The sequence below is a fragment of the Falco rusticolus genome, chromosome 3, assembly GCF_015220075.1.
Source record: "Falco rusticolus isolate bFalRus1 chromosome 3, bFalRus1.pri, whole genome shotgun sequence".
Lineage (NCBI taxonomy): Eukaryota > Metazoa > Chordata > Aves > Falconiformes > Falconidae > Falco > Falco rusticolus.
This window is the reverse complement of record NC_051189.1, coordinates 64062414-64079192: the sequence shown is the minus strand read 5'-3', so window position 1 is coordinate 64079192 and position 16779 is coordinate 64062414.

The window sequence follows — 16779 nt, the reverse complement described above, 5'->3', positions numbered from 1 at the left end:
TGATTGCTATTTTACCTTTCCAGTGCAAATGCAGTGCTCTGATACATGCTGGTCACTGGGGGCACTCATTCACTCTGTTTTTATTGAAACTATCTAACCATACACCCCAAGTGATTTTATGTGAAACAGGACTCTGGCAGTAAGTGTGAAATAAAATACTTCGGAATAGTCATATCCTATATGAATGGTTATTTTTCTAACAAATAACCGTTGTTAGGACTTAAAAGATGTTTTAGTATCTTTGCCGACAGATATATAATGCTAAACTTTTCATTAGATTTTTTTTTCATGGGGGCAAGAGAATTCAGAAAACATCAACTATTTGAACTATACTTCTTGTCATCACTGTTGCTTCTGAGTTGAAAAACAAACCTGAATACATTTTGATTTTGATGAACAAAACATTTATCTGTGCTGACAGCCATTGCTATATTCCATGCATAAGCCAATGGAATTTATCTTACATACACTGAGATGTTAAATATAAATATAAAGAAAATCAGGGTGTTCATAGCAGAAAGCTTGACTGATTGCTAAATACAGAGATTATCAGGCATCACCATGAAGGAGCGATCCCTATTCTGAAGTCTCAGGATTATTTTTTTTCTTATATTAATAGTTTCATTCACTGTCATTTTAGGGCATCATGGAAATGATTCCATCAACATGATTTTCATGCAGTTTTGATCAAAAAAAGTATATCAAACCATGAAATTGCTGCTGACAAAATAACCTTCCATCATCTCATAACTTGTTATAATACAAGCTCAATATCCAACAAATTAAATGAGGAGACTGAAGAAACAGCAGTGTTTGGATGATACAGCTTGCTTTTTTCCCTTCTGTTTGTACAGTAAGAAACTACAGAATTAAAATTTTGCAATAAGGTCTTTCTTTTTCAGCATTAACTCTAGTAATCCAACACAAATGAATAAGGTACCTGTGTGCACTCACAAATTCAAATCAAAGGTCTAAGATTCTTGGCAATGTATCTTTCTGGGAAAAAAAAGCTGCTCTGATATGCTAATAATAAACACAATATTCATAAGATCTCTGTCACTCAGGACACTAACGTTAACACTTGCTGAGTAAATTATTTTGAGCAATTTCAATTTCTGTTTATTTATTTTGCTTATTAAATTGGAAGTGTGAAAGCAAAAAATAATCATTGTGTTTATCTTTGCAAGCAAAGACAAAATCTGCACTAGTCTAAAAGGGCTCCCTGTTGCTTTAAGTTGTGTACTAAGGCAAGAATGGAACTTGTGTTGCAGAAATACTAAGTAGCAGAAATGTATAGTTCTTTTTCTGAACATTATTTACAACTCCACAGGTTATCCAGTTATATTGAAAGAAAACATATTAACAGAAACTGGAAGTAGCATTACTAAAATTGTCAGTGTACTCTCCTATGACAGTACTACTTAACTGCATTTTACTTCTATAGGTTATCATAGGTTTACAAAGAAAGTATTTTTCCCTGGTCCTATTCTCAGTTTGGTATGACAATTCCTATTGTAAAAGTCTGCTGAGGTTGTGTATTCTGACTGACCCATGAGGGTGCAAAACTGAAAGAAGGGACTATTTACAAGTCACATCATCATAACAGGGAATTCCAGACAACAAACTGCCAGCCTACCTACATAGGAAGATGATTTTGCACGTCTGAAATGCGCAGATGAGGCAGAAGAAACACCCGAAGAGTCAGAGGTGACTAGAGTAGGCAGCTTTTCCAGTGGACTCCAGAACTGACAGGAATGGCACTTGCAAGGAAAATTTATGCGGGGTGCCTTTCTTCATCAGAGCCAAACCTTAGTCTAATAAAGTTTATCTTAGGAACTTCTAGACATTTGAGACATAAGCATAGCCAGATGATCCTTGTGAACTGACTCAAAACATAGTGTGGCATCTCTTTTTTTATTTCAGCCCTTATCTGTATGTGTCAACTCATTGAGCTGAATACTAGCTCCAGCCCTGATCAGAATCAGAGCATTTACATCAGCTTCTTCATAGGAACTGCTGCTTAAACCAAATTTTAATGTAGCTTCATGTTGTGTGCTGCTACCAGACCTGTAATTAGGGACAAAACGTATTTTAGACCCTAAAATTAGTTTGTATCACAGTATTTCTCATAGTCCACCTTTACAATCATCTATAGTTCCAGAACTACCTGGCTAGTATTGTCTTTAGTTTTAATTAAGAACTACCAATGAATCATAAATGCAGTCCCCATTTCATGAAGGTAGAGATGTGATTATTAGCATATTCCTGCGAGTAACACAGTAAGGATCTAATTCATCCATCCAGAAGGGGGAATATGAAAGCCTACATCCCCAAGGTATAACCGTAAGGCAGGACATTGGCTGTCTGTCTGTCCTGGTTTCAGCTGAGAGAAAGTTATTGTCTTCTTAGTAGCTGGTACAGTGCTGTGTTTTGGACTTAGTATGAGAATAATGTTGATAACACACTGATGTTTTAGTTGTCACGAAGTATTCTGTACCATAGAACCTCATGCTTACTGTATAAACCAGAAGGAGTTGACTGGGAGGGGCCATTCGCTGTTCAAGGACTGGCTGGGCACCGGTCAGTGGGTGGTGAGCGGTTGTATTGTCCCTCACTTGTCTTTCTTCCATTTTATTCCTCTCTCTCTTTGCTTTACATACAATTATTGTTGGTTTTGCTGTTGTTGTTGTTATGATTTTTATTATTAAGCTTTACTTTATTTCAATTATTAAGTTGTTCTTATCTCACTTACAGGTTTTATCTTTTCTCTTCTGCATCCCACCTGGGGGAGGGAGTGGCTGTGGGGTACTTACTTGCTGGCTGGGCTACGATACTGTGATACTGTCATACTAGCATAAAACAATCTCATTTCTACCTCATGGGATAGAAAACCAAAACCTCTTCAAATTAAATATTCTTCTTGTTCAAACTCACCTATAGAACACAGAGTATGAAAGCATATTTTATCTGATAACTATCTTCCAAAAAAAAAAATAATGTTCAAGCACAATCAGATTGAGAGTATGACCTAATTAAGAAGATTCCGAAGAAGCAACTACCTGCATGTGAAACCATCTGAGCAAAGAAAGATGACTCAATCTAGAACACATCTGAAATGCACATACAGTCTATTGAAAATTTTCCTTCAGGTATTAAAAAAGTAATTACTGAATAAAACTAATAGGGAATCGTTTGTGGCACAAAAGACAGCCAAAGAAATAAACATTAATCTCAGGACCCAACCCTCGCCTGACATAGAGTCATACAGTCCAGCTGACCAGCTGAAATTTTACTTGGTTTGAAGTAAAGATTGGAGATGTAGCAAATGGGTTTTTCAAAGATCTTTTAAGGCTGCAAAAATAAATCAATGCAAAAAGCTGGAACTGCTAAAGATGATGCTAGAGACCAATAGAGAATATACATGAATAAACTGCTGCTCTTATGGTGCAATCACACAAGAAGCTTCATCACCTAATTCAGCAGGAAATATCTATGCCACTAAGAAAGCACCTGTGCTGAAAAACATCTCACCTTTTGAAAGAATGCATCAACAAAATGCCAAGGAAAACCACATGTTTTTCTTACTGCAGTTTGGAAGAACTCTCTGTGTTCTATATGTTCAATACATTATTATGTCAGATTGCAGAAAATAGCTTTTCTAGTAAAGTCTCAAATCCTCCCAGAGCTCTGGATTTTTAGATTCTCCAATAACAGGACATAAGTTTTGAAAATTTGCCTACACAAAAATGTGAAATATAGTGAAATATTCACATATATAGAAAGGATATAGATAATCTTGCATTAGGAAAGCCATGAAAATTCCTCAAAGAAGCAGCTTTTTTGCGTAAACTACCTAAAAATCTGATAATCCAAACCTGCAAGAGAGGATGGTAGTGAGAAAGTAAAAAAAAGTAGGGGTTTCGAAAAAAAGAGGAGGGAAATAATCTTGGTGTTTCCTGTATCTACTCCTTATTCCTCAGTCCCAACAAGTCTAACTTTCAGAACAAGCCAGAGTTTGTCCTGAAGCATAGAAAAGGTGAGCTTGCTAGGTACTGAAAACTTAAATGCCATACAGTAGTAGAAGATGGATTTATAACACCAATTTTAATAATAGGTTGGGGATCTAAAACCAAATAGTAAAATCTAACCAGAAAACCAACACAGTAAGCAAGCAAAGGCTAACAAAAGGATAAGGAACTAATATTTTCACTCAGAAAAGAAATTAATTTAAGGAAAATAATATTCATAGGGTGCAGAAATCCTACAGTGCATAATTGGGACTTATTAAAGGGGGAAGGTGCAAGTTGCCAAATGAAAGTGGAAATAGCAAAATATTAAATAGTTACAAGAGGACATTTTAACCAAAAATTCTGACAAACTACCAAAGTCAGTATAATAAGCCACACACAGATTATCAGCCACAAACCTGATGTGGTTACTGGCGTCCCATCTAGAAGGAAGACACCAAGGTGGATATTGAGGAAACAGGACAGGAAGAAAAAGCAAAGCATCAATCTTACTGAAGGAGGCCGATTATGGGGGTGTTTATATGGCTCAGTCTCAGCCAATAGCTTGGCAAACAGTACCAGTAAAGATACGAATGTGAGCAGAAAAAATGTGGGGGTAGATGAAACAGCCTGGAGAGTATTTGCCAAAAAAAAAAAAAAAAAAAAGTGTAATTTGTAAGAGGAAAATGACCCACAGCCAGATTAAAGAGTGATCAGAGAATTACAGGTAATTAAAGAGATTTTTGAATCAAAGAGGTCACCTTGAAAAGGAGTGTAAAAGAAACATGATTATTTGCAACAGCAAGGGAGAGAAATTATGGGGGGATGGAAGAATTGCAGCCCACCAGGTTGGGCACTGCCAGCAGCCACCCTACCAGCATCACCACCTCTGCCTGGAACAGGCAGAGCCCTGTCATGTGGGGTGCTGGGAGCAACCTGCACCCCACTCATGGGAGTGTGGCACGGGGAGACCTGCACCGGGCTATGGATGTGGTCGTATGGAGGCTTTCTCACCAGCACACATGTTGGGGTGTCACAGGGAGTGGTATGGGTACAGGTAAAGCCACAGCATCACATACCCTGCAGGAGGGTCTGCAGGCAGAGGAACACAGCACTCCCTGATGAGAGGGTGCACGTCTGTAACCCACATGGCCTGTGTCTGTGGAGGGGGTGTGCTGTAACTGTGTACAGCATTCGACCTTCAGGGGACTAGTTATAAAGGACTTAAGGGGTGTGCTGTAACTGTGTACAGCATTAGACCTTCAGGGGACTAGTTATAAAAGACTTAGACATTTGTAGGCATTTATTAACATTTCATAATGTATGGTCTTGTGGTTTATCCGTTGTGCTACTGTTATTGATCCTGGATGTATAGTTCACTGTTTGCAAGTTAATTGCATGTCGTTAGCAAACCAATAAACCATTACAGATCCGATATGGTTTAAACTATATGAACTGAGCAGTTTTTCTCTGTGACAGCAGCTGTCTTCATTACCATAAGGCATTTGGAGATTATCTCAGAAAAGATTGTCTCACTAAAACACTGGAGGGTTTCTGCTGGAGTGGAGAAAATCCTCAAGGACAGAAATGAGGTTTGTAACAAAATGGCCTGTGGATATCTTGGAGAGATATATAGATATAGCAAACAGCACAGTATTCATAAGCTATCTTGAAGAACTTAATCAACCAGCACTTTACTGCTGAAAAGTGTGTTTATGAAAAGTTTTGTTAAAAAAAAAAATATATTCCCCACAAATATTCTTTAGCATCCTTCTTTTTGTTTCTACAGAACCAGTATTACTTAGATTACTTCAGTGACAACTGTAAATATGACAGTTCTTTAAATTAATTCCTTCTTGATTGCAAGAATATCTATAATTTACAGTGTGATCTCTGCAGTTACTTATTCCTAATGGCACCATCTAATGACCTATCGTGCTCCGTATGAAATGTTTTTAACCTATGGGTTTTTTTGTTTGGGTGGTTGGTTGGGTTTTTTGGGAGGGTGGTTGTTTGTTTGTTTGTTAAATAGTAGTGTGAGGAAAAGGACGCTTATATTCATTACAGGCAAGGACCTTGGAGCTGGATCCTTTTCCCCCAGGAAAGGAGTAAAAAATATATAGCAAAAAATAGATAAAGAAACCTATGATATGCATGCATTATATATGGATTTGTATTTCATATTTTCTAAAGCCAACTAGGCTTTACAATTGCTTTACAGAAGTAATTTTCTTCTGGTTGCACCCAAACCAGCTCCTGATAACTTCCTTTGAGTGCTGAGGGCAGGGCAGGGCACAGCTATGTTAAGTAAGCTATATTCCAATTGCTTTACAGAAGTAATTTTCTTCTGGTTGCACCCAAACCAGCTCCTGATAACTTCCTTTGAGTGCTGAGGGCAGGGCAGGGCACAGCTATGTTAAGTAAGCTATATTCAGAGCTACTGTTCCATGTAAGTAGAAATGGTCCACACAAGCAAAAAATACATCATCTCTAAAATAAAGGACTAGTCTACCATTAAGTGTGAACCAGTCAGTTTGCTTTTCTTCATAATACACAGTGGCAGGCATTTTGCTTCTTCTTGTACATTTTGTTCCATGGCAAGAGATCTAAAAATAACACTTCTTTTTCTAATAGCCACAGAGAAAAAAAAAAAATAATACTTACTACCCTTATAATGAGCAATGTCTCTCTCAGCATGCTATATTTTCAATCTTCTAGTATCGAAAAGCATGATTTTTAAGTAATTTAAACTGAAAATAGACAATCTGGAAATCACTACAGGTGGAAAATGAGTCCTTACAGCAAGTGTTAGAGAAGCAAAACAGCAGTTAATAGATAAGCCAGTTTTATCTAAAGAAAGTTAAGACCTAAGGTAATAAAAGTAACATGTTTTTATCACACCATCTGATGCATGACTAGTATCTTTGGTCAACTTGTGAAAATAATGGATTAGCAGCCAAAAATAAAAATAACTAAACACTGCCAAAATCAGATAGATGCTTTGACCTAAAAAAAAAAAAAAATAAAAAAAAAAAATTCCAAAATTGAAGCCAAAAGTTAATAAAAACAGACACATTTTAAAGTAAGACCCTAATGATTGTTTTCATTTGCCCTCTCTTTTATTCCCTTCTCAGTCTTTCAACTTAATCAAATCTGGTACTTATAAATGTTTGCTCATTCTGAACTGAATTGGTTTTGATATACTCTGTGTACCAAAAATACTCCATTCAGCTCTGATTGTTTATGTTCATATATTCTGCTATAGAAAATTAGAAGGAACATTACCAAGAGTGTAGTCAATCAATTAGAATCAAATTTTACCAGAAAGTTCAGAAGGCTGAGTTGGGAAGCTAGGAACAATTTTTAGCTAAAAAAGTACTAAAAGTTCATGCTGAAACAAAGTGGGAGAAAAAAAAAATCAACAAACTTTTAGTAATCTTTTATCTAACTTGACTCAGAAGGTATTTTGTTAGGAAAAATCCTCATCTAGCTAGAGAACATGAAAGCAGTTGTACATGGATAGAAATAAAAATCCACCTAAACCAGCAACCTGTCTCCAAAAATGGCTACAGAGAGACACATAAAGGAGGTAAAAATTATACAAGAAATGGAGGAGATAGATTACATTCTTCTTGAGAACTTGCCTGTCTTCCAAGATTTGTAGCTCTGAAAACTCTTAAGCTTGTCATAATTTCTATGCAACCTTCAATGGACTCTATTTCACAAATTCATTTAATCTTCCTTGGACAGCACATGACATTTTAGCAGGTATGCTGTCTGTGGGCAAAGGATTCAAAAAAGTGTCTAAAGAGTCTCTTGCTTTGACAGATTATGGTTGCTGACACTGCCAATGAAGTTACTAGCATTAAATTCAAATCAGATGACTATTATTTTTCAAAGCCAAATTGATTCAGAGGATAATTCACATTCACTTAGACCCACCAATTTAAGCTACATAAGCCATTATGGACAATCCCATTGACTACATTAAGGAACTTTGTTTTGCATTGAGTGGGTCTCTTTCTCAATTTAAAACTACATAGTGTTTGGGTGGACAGATTTCATCCTTAAAACAACCCTACAAACTAGGAAAATGCAAATGGTGAACTAAAACACCAAAAATTCTGGGGTTTGTCCAATCCTCATAGAAGGTGCTGATCACAATAAATGATGGGTTTACTAAGGCTTACCTAAAGTTCTTGCTATTAGAATATTTCCCCTTAAAACAACAACAAATGCTTCAATGTTTTCTATTACCTCCAGCCTTTTGTTAGGCTCTTGCTATGATGTAAAAGCAACTTCTCAGGTTTTCCTTCAGTTCATAACAGCTGTTAGAGTTTTGTTGCCCTCATAGGTTTGCTGGCTGAGATTAGGGTAGGTCATGCCTTGTGGATGCCGTCCTTCTGATTGCACAGATAGATACATTCACTCCCAAGTCCTCATTATTTCAGTCTTTATAAAAGAATCTTCTGCCACACATCTTGTTCCTTTCCTTTTCCTATTTTCTATTATTTCGTCCTTCCAAAGCATTCAAAATAAGATAATATAAATGTGACCTTTTACCAAAGTTCTCCCAATCTATCTTTGTATTTTCCAAGTCCATCTTCTTTCTTCCCTTGCAGACAGATTCAGCATAAGCCATTCGTTTCCTATGAAATTTACATATTTTTTAAAATATAAAAGTTGCTTCAGTACGGGGAAAAAAAACCCCACCAAAAAACAACCAAAAACCAAAAAGGTACTTGTATGAATGGATAGGCTCCAAGTAACAATTTCACAACTACGTAACAATTCACTTAACTAGTTTTACAGTGCCTGTGGCTTTTTTTAAAAATTAACCCAGCTGTTTTGAAAATCTTACAGTATCTTGATTATCAGAGCTGAGTAAAAGGTACTGGTAGAATTGATCTCAATCTATCCTTTAAATAAATGTTTTGATGTCTGAGCTCCAACATAGCAGATACTTCTCAAGAATGGAATCCACATCCTACTTCTGGCTCACTCCTTATGCTTCATTGCACTGAGAAAGCTCTTTTGATACATAGACTTTCTTTACTCTGCTATTCCTTTACACAGCACGTGCAAATAATTATTAGCCATGACCTCCTGACCAGCTGTACTTGACATAGGAAACTACAGGGCACAACAGACTGCAGACAGAGGTCTATTAACACATTAGCGTGTACATCCTTCATTGTAGTTTAGCATAATGGATCAACTTCCTAGGTGTACTTGCCAGCCTGGGACAATGACTTGTAGCATTATTTTGAAAGCGATACATAAAATATTCATGATGGACTCTACTGTCACAAGAGATGGCTCAGAGAATGTAACAAGACTTAAAAAAAAAAAAAAAAAAAAAAGTTTAATGGAAGTGACAGACTCCCTGATCTTGAGTAAGAAAGGTAAAAAGTGAGTCAGTGAGTCATTGCTTTCTCCTGTTGCAAAAGAAGACCGGAAGATCTCAAAACCTGCAATAAAGAAAAGATTACAGATATTCTATTGTATTTCCTAAGCATTTTCAAAAAGCAAAATCATTATGAGGCATGATGGTAAACTAACTGCTGACTTTCAAGGAGGATTATACAATCAGTTGTATACAGGAATGAAAATTTCTATCTTTGTGTATTTCTGGGTTTATGTACAGTATACAGAGGTTTTCAAGATTCATTATGGAGGCCAAAATTTTGATAAGGTTTCAGTATTCTAAAGGTATTAGGCCTAATGAATTTTAGTATAGCACAATTATCCATGTGAGGCAATGATATATTTAAGATAAAATTGATAAAAGTCAGTCTTTTATATATGAGGTTGCAGAATTTCTTGCCCTTCCATTCTCTCTGGGATCCAATCAGATTCTGAAGTGATGATTTTGTCCTTTACTTTTTTTTAAACATGGTGAGTGAAACAACCGAATGGATTCTGTTCACCCACAGTCTTTCAAAGATGCATAGGAGTTAACTTGGGAGTTTTCCCAGTAAAATGAATACCTTAGTGTAGATTTATACGAGGTCAGCTTGATTCACTTTCAGGATAATTAAATGCCACTGATGGAGAGCTTTAAAATAGCTTTTATCATAATGGTTTGCTATTTTCTGAAAACATACTATTTATCACTATTTATATTGGATATTTTTGAGGTCAGTATTAAGAAGTTGGATGTAATCTAATTACAAATCATCTTGCATAGTCTTCTTTGCAAAATGGCAGCATTTTGCCTACTGGAATGTCTATTATTCCTTTATGGATTTAATAGAGTAGCATGCTTTGTTTGTACAAGACATTGCCTGAATACGTGCTTATCTGTAATGGTAATTTGAGGTTAATAGAACCTGTATATTAGTGCTGGTTCAACTCAGCTAGTTTCTATTACTGTTTTGAGGCAATAATTTATTCAGACAAGTAATACTCATCTCTCCCACCTGAGAGGCAGAAGCACCCCTTCAGACACTGATCCAGGGGAGTCACAATGGTTTCAAATTCAGCCGTCATAATTCAGAGGGCAGAAAGAACAAGTTAGAATTTGAAAAACTGGCATTGCAGTTGTTAGTGGGAGTTTAAATTAGAATTAAAACCCAACCCAGGGCTAAATTCATAGAAATTAGGAGTTGGAGTTTAACTGGAAACAGGCAATGGGAGGGAGTGAAAGGAGGTCTTACTAAAGAGGACACAATCAGATGTGTGGCATACGCTTATCAGGACTGGAAGGGCAAAGCGAAGGATGAGATGTCATTAGTAAAAATGAAAGATAACAAGAATTTGCTCTGCAAGTGCATTCAGTGTAACAAGAGACTGAGGAAAGGATTACTCTTGCTCAACACAGGAAATTACAAACAATGATGTCAGGAAATACAATCTACTGCTTTTTCTGTTTCAGTCCTCAGGAACAGACCAGCTGAGAGGAAAAGATTTAGAAAGCTTGTAGCTTCAAGTAGTGAAGAAACAAAAAACCTCTTCTTTGTGACCTTGCTTTTTTTACATTAGAATTGCAGCCTTATGAATAGGAGGTTCAACAAATGTCTTATCTTGGCTTTCCTGAAGCTTTCAATGGAAATATATTCTGATAATCAAACATGAAATAGATGAAATGATGTGTGTGTGGAAAACTGGCTAGGAAAGATGATTCCAAAGACTAATTATCAATAATATTATTATAACGGAAGGGTTTACTGATAGAAATTTCACATGACATGGAGGATGGAGGAGAATGCATATTTTTAAATTTGCTGATTAAAAGAAAATCTGGAAGGGACTGCAGGGGCACTAGAGGACAAGATCGAAATTTAAAATAAGCCAAAATTTGTGAAATACTCATAAAAAAAATCAATAGGGGTAATAAAAAGTGCTGTGCCTATACCGGAGCCACCAGCTGTAGAAATACAGAATGAGGAATAATGGGGTGAGCAGCACAGTGGAAGAAGGATTTTGGGGCTTTATAATGGATCACAATTTGAACAAGAGACAATAATTTCACATCCTTACCAAAGACATGCTATATTGGCATGTATTAATACCAAATCAAAATTAGGCAAGCATCAGCTTGATTACTCTGCTCAGTCTTGGCCATGGTACTTCAGTAAATGTGTAAGTCAGTGTGAGAAAGTCTAGAAGAAAGCAATGAGGTTAATCACAAGGTTTCAAATCATGACTGACCTAAGAGAAAAAGCTGAAATAATTAGGTCTGGTTTGCCTTTAGACTGAGAGTAAGCTGACAATTCTTTGAAGAATGTCCTTGCTGATCAAATGATGACAAATGGGTTTAAAATGCAGGGTAGATGCAGGTTAGTTTTAAAATATTCTTGTGGGAAGGAATCTGAAGCACTTTATTATCTATCTTTTTGATTACTTGTTCTCCAAGATTTGGCTATAGATTAATTAATTTTCTTTTATTCTGGGAAATAAATTATCTGATTTTTAAAGTCCTTTCCAGATTATATTTCTGCTTTAGTGAAGTCCTAGAACTGTAGCTTGTTGCTGAGAAGCTGGAATCAGGAACAAAGAGGGGCTGGGAAGATACAACTGCTTGTATAAGGAGCAGCAGGCAAAGGTATCTTGTCTGTTGGGATGCCACATGGGATGACAAGTTAAAATAAAAGTAGGGAAAATGTTTTAAGAGTTACAGTATTAGTGAAACTACTATAAATAGTCAGCAACAATGAAACAACATGGAAGGGTATACGGAAAAAAAGGCAACTAGCAAACAGTGATGGAAATCCAAGAATATTTTTTTTATTTTTTATTTTTTTTAATTGAGTTGGCAACACAATTCTTTCCTTTTTCTGATTAGTTTGGTTGGGGTTTTTTGCTTCTTAATAGTCTCTTCTTCTTCTACCAAAGCCAAGTCTGGTTATTCTGCTATTAGAAATAACTGGTCCACAATGTTAAGGTACAAGTAATCCAAGATACAGACATGATCACAAACTGAGAGCAGCCCAGCCCAATGTGTTACATTGATAAGATTCTACCAGGATGGCAGATTTTTAATGCAAACCAATTGTTCCTCTTCTAATTTTAGTTTTAGTATTCTCTTTTCCTCACAGTCTCATTTCAGACAGCATATTGAAAAACAATGTGGTGGGTTTGCTACTCACAATTTATTGAGTTTCATAATACTGACATGTAAATTATGGCATAGAAATAACAACCTCAGTTAGGAGATATGAGACCAAAATACCAACTTTACCACTCACAAAAATAACTGGCAAATGAAATGAAAGTCATTGTATACAAGGGTACCTGCCTCATACTGTCATGCACAACCAGAAAGTAGGCAGAAGCAGAGAGCGATAATAAATATGCTGTATTTCTTCTTGTTTGTACAAATGTCAAATTATCCTGAACATTTTTAGTACATAACAGCACAAACTGAGATCAAGTGGGATGTTCACAATTTGTGTTGTAGGTTTGCATTAGAAAAAATACCATGAAGAATTTCTAATGATATTTTCATACTCTGCTTATTAGATCCCACAGAAGAAAAAGCTAATAACCAAATAACTTTCCTTTCCATGGTATGTTTTTTCAGTGTCAGTTCAAGGACTATGGAGATGACAGTTTAAGAAGTCTTTCTTTAACTCCACTTACAATCTTGAACAAACCCTAGATATAATCAAACTCTTGCTTATGGATGCAGGCCTGTAGCTAAATTGTCACCTATCCATTGTTCAGCAGAAACAAAACTGAGAGATAGTGCAAGTATATCAGAATTTAATTCCATAACATTTCAAGATAAGCTCAAAGAATGAAGATTAAAATATTAGTCTTTTTTCCTGTTTTTTCAGGTATAAATTTCTAGATAATTTATATAGGCCTACATTTGGTCTAAAAATGCAATGATACTTCTGACAGGTGTTTTTTCAAGAACAGGGCTCACAACTTCTTCAGAACAATATTTATTTCAGCTTTACCCACAAATAGTTGAATTTCATTCATTACAGCTAAAGTAACCCTTGGAAGAAAAAAGCATTTTGTAAAAACCAAGATAAATGAAGGGTTTTACATAAGTCAGAAAAATTAGTGTAGAACTGCATATGCAAAACCAGAAAATTATGTTTCATTCAGACATCATCCAATAGATGGTTGCATTTCCCTCTCCCCTTCTTAATGCCGAAGGCTGGGCAATTACAGTTGGCAGAAATGACTGGAGGATAATTCCAAGTGTGAACTTCAAATCACATCACAATTCTAATCCTGGAGCACATTATATTGCTGCCCTCAGGAAGTTCTACATTTTCAGATATGTACATGTAAGTGAAAAAATAGCTAGTTCTCTTCAGTCTTGCTCTATTGATCTCAGTGGGCTTTATTCTTAATAAATATTTCTAAGCTTTTAGAGTAGCACTGCACACAAAAAAGGCAATGGGTGTGAAAGAAACTAGCTCCACTTACAGCCATCCGATTTCCTAAGAAATTATTCCACCTTGGTAAATTTCAACTTCAAAACTTAAATTTGTGCCTTTAGAACAGAACGCAGAACTGGAAACTTATTTTTTAAGGTTTTCCATAGTCCCATATTTGTAGAGTATTTTTAAATCATTCTAGAGATATTTTTAAAAAATAAGTTTTATGTTGAAGGGAAGAATATAGAACAGCTAGTAGGGAGAATAGTACTCTCTATAAAAAACAAACAAACAAACAAACACACACAATGCATCAGTAAAGAAAGTACTGAACCAGACATCTTCTTCCTCTGCCTTGAACAATAGCAATAGGAGGTCAGTTTTGTTTTTAAAAATAGAAATTAGAAAGATATTGTTGTTCAAATTCTAATTTCCATTTCAGAACCTTTTCCTTCCTGAAAGTCTAATAGATTTAGGAAGTACAAAGAGAAGGAAAAAGACAAATGTATCGTAATTTCCTTCTATTTGGGGGTTTAGCCTTTGCTCCTGGACCTGATTAGAAATGGCTGTGACATTTTTGTCTTTGACTTAGATACTTCACACCCTGCCAGATTTCCTTTTTGGAAATGAAAAGTTCCTATTACAACTGCATTTTCTTTCACAAACATTCATCAGTAAAGATAATTGCAGCTTCTTTTACTAAATCAGTCATCGACTAGATAAGTTGTCCTTATTTGGTTTCTCAGAGTTGAGAAAATGTTCTTTACTATTAACTCTATCTTGAACACTTACATCTTATCCTTCATGGAACACTTTTATTAGATCTGCAAGCCATTAAATGAACCTTTTAGCTTTATGAGTCTGTTAAAGCAAGCATGATATCATGATTCATGGACAATATTTTCTGATTTTATGTGTGAAAAATATAAAATATCCCAATTCATCAGCCTATGTGAATAGTTTTCTTCTTCCTTGAGTTTGTCAGTTAGGAATGTCTCATCACCTAGATTAAAGTTAGGAGGTATTAATTACTACATAAATAATCTCATGTAAAATATTTAGTATTTTCCTCCAATTTCTCAAGATTTTTTCATTTTCATCTGCTCTTACTTAACATCTCCAGCTGAATATTTCTCATAAAATTGAACTTTAATATAATGGTTTTGCTAGTATAAGTTTGAGGAAAACCCTGTGAAAGGTATTCTTAGAAAAAACATCAGGCAAAATTTAATATGCAGGATAGTAACAGAGTGCAATTGTGAAATAAATTAGCACCAAACTGAAAAAAAAAATCTCTAAATAAACACTACTGTGTTTTGCTTATTTTGAAATCAGAGTAATTTGAATTCTCACCTGTTTCTTTAGTTTTTATATGAAGGTGGGTGGGTTTTGGTTTTGTAAGGAAGAGGATTTGACAATTGTTTTTTATATACATAACAAGCAAGGACATCCCACACCTCCAGTTTGTGAGACAAGAATGTTGCTATTGGGAATGCAAGATAATTCCCTGGTCTGTGTAGACATAGCATGAAACATTGCCTGATATCCTCCCTTCACATATCAGTACGAATTTTTCAATGAAAATGTTCACATATTAGGCCAGCAATGTTTTGTTCCAGGCATCTTTGTTTCACTTAGTATTCACTGAAGCTTAGAGGAACACTAAGAAAGACCATTTGACTAGGCCTATTTCCTTATTTCCAAAAGGAAAAAAAGAAAGCCCCATGCTGATTTGCAGCATGTCCTGCCTCAGGCTTTTGACTCCAGAGCCTCTGTCCCCTGCTTCTCATCTTCTCAGCACTGTGTAGTTCTTCATATAAGCTAGGTCTTTCTGCTTGTTTCTCAGTTTCTCAGTCTGATCTTTGAGTGTAACTGGATCAGAGCCTCCCCTTCTCCCCATTCATATTTTCAGGCAAACACAAAAAAGTGGGTACAAAGGCATGGAAGAAAAAGGACTGCTTTTTGTCCTCATTTTCCAGTGAAACCTTTTAATGTCATATCACTGTGGAAGAAAATGAAATTTCACCCCTGGGAACCCACAAATGACCAGGATACCTGAAAACAAAGGATACAAAAAAGGAGGGGGAAGGGTCTCTGTTGCTTTTCTCGCTAATAAATTTCCTGCAGAAACCAAGCTATTAATAACATTTATATATTTATTTTAAGTGTCATGCCTCAAAGTCTGATCACAGAGGGGAGTCCCTGGACAGCAGATATTGTATATGCACACATATAATTGCTAGGTTAAAATGAGAGATTAGAGGTGAGTATTTCAAATAGGAAATCACAAGATAACTGCAACTGCAGTACAATTGCTACTAGAAAGTTATTTTGACTTTCCAGGCAAAAGAGAAGATTACTTTCTACAGGTATATAAAATAGCAGATCTCTTCCTTCCAGGATCCAAGGTTTGTCTGGTTCACTATCATCGCATCAAAAATACTGTTCAAACTACTGTGAGAAAGAACATATAAAGTCATCGACCTTTAGAGAAAACAGAAGGGATGTTCGTTCACTGGAACAATCTAATTGCTTGGAAAAGCTGTGGTACTTTGGAGAAGCATTAAAACTCTGTTAGAAAGGATACCATGTAGAGTACATTCATTCCAATTAACACTAACTAGCTCAAAGCACACTACAAGTCAGTACAGAAAGGTAAGAAATACATGAAACAACAGTGAGGAAGAAAGGAATAGGAGAAAAAAAAAGTAAGTAAGAGATTAAAAATGCAAGCTAAGTTAAAAAAAAAACCCAAAACAAAACCACCAACAACAATCCACAATGCAAATAAAAAAATTCAAAACATATGTTTCATTCTGCTGTAAAAAGATTTTTTTTTCTTTTAATGAGAATGAGAGAAACTCCAGGACTACTTGGAGCTTTAACGTAAAGGAAAGAGAGAAAAATGAAGGGTGACCTTCTAAATGCTGATA